Source organism: Halyomorpha halys, unplaced genomic scaffold, assembly GCF_000696795.3.
Source record: "Halyomorpha halys isolate HHAL.00 unplaced genomic scaffold, Hhal_1.1 Scaffold8.1, whole genome shotgun sequence".
In the NCBI taxonomy this organism is placed as follows: domain Eukaryota; kingdom Metazoa; phylum Arthropoda; class Insecta; order Hemiptera; family Pentatomidae; genus Halyomorpha; species Halyomorpha halys.
In genome coordinates, this window is record NW_027111933.1 from 225759 (window position 1) to 226781 (window position 1023).

The following is a 1023-nucleotide window of genomic DNA, read 5'->3' on the forward strand; positions in this document are numbered from 1 at the left end:
GAGAATTGGTTTTCTGGACTTAATGAACCTCAAAAAATGAATTTCTGGTGAAAACTCGAATTCGAAATTATGTACGATCGCAAAACTTTCCCTAAGTATATATTCCATACATAGTGAAAGTGAAAGCTAAAGACCTGACGATAGATACTCAAGTTATCTATCCGTTTGTGTACAAGTAGGAAAGTGGAGTTTCGAATGCCGTATTTACAGAAAAGGTAAGAAAGGTTAGGATACCGACTCAAAAACTTTGCAGAATTGAAGATCTGAGATTGTAAGATTCAAAACTGTTGTGCAATTATGATGGGCAATTTCTAAAGAGGTGATTTTCGACCTCAAGAGCATTAAAAAAAACTATATACTTAATGAATTGATTCTCTTCAGGAAAGGAAACATTGATATCTTGAGTTTGCATGAGCGTTAGGTTTTAGCTATATAGGAAGTGACCATTCAAAAACTATTGAAAAAAGTTCCAACTACGCTGTCGTAAAGTATATAAAATTCTCTTCAAGACATATTTTATAGCATAACGAAATCTTTCGCAATGGGATGAAAAAACCAATAGCAAATGTTAGTTTTCGTAAAAATTATTAGCGATTATTTTTTTATCATCCTACTGGACTACAGATTCCCTACGTTTGGTAAAACTCCCATGTTTGTTAAACTTTAAGTCCGTGTTAATTATGTCAAAGTCTGGAATTGATCAAGCTTAGATTCGTCCACAATTTTCTAAAATCTTTAAGTATTTAAGATAGCTATCTTAAGTACTTTTATAATTTTACGTCAATTTGTAAACCTCATTATTTTTAAAGGGAAAGTTTGTTCTATATCAAATACTATATTTAACATAATTTTATAAATAATTCAGTATTATATGTATCATTTATAAAGTATAATTAATTTTATAAAGTGGTTTATGAATAAGTAATTACTTTTTTAGAAAAGCGTATTCTGAAACAGACACCAACTTAAATAACATTAACTAAAGGCTTATCAAACAAAGAATTTTTTCTAAAAGTAGGGAAT

At 29.3% G+C, this 1023-nt stretch overlaps 1 protein-coding gene across 3 annotated transcripts in view; it reads right to left on the reverse strand.

The window, feature by feature from the left end:
• LOC106677519 (uncharacterized) overlaps positions 1–1023 on the reverse strand; it is a 48596-nt gene that overhangs the window by 44129 nt on the left and 3444 nt on the right. The window lies entirely within an intron of this gene.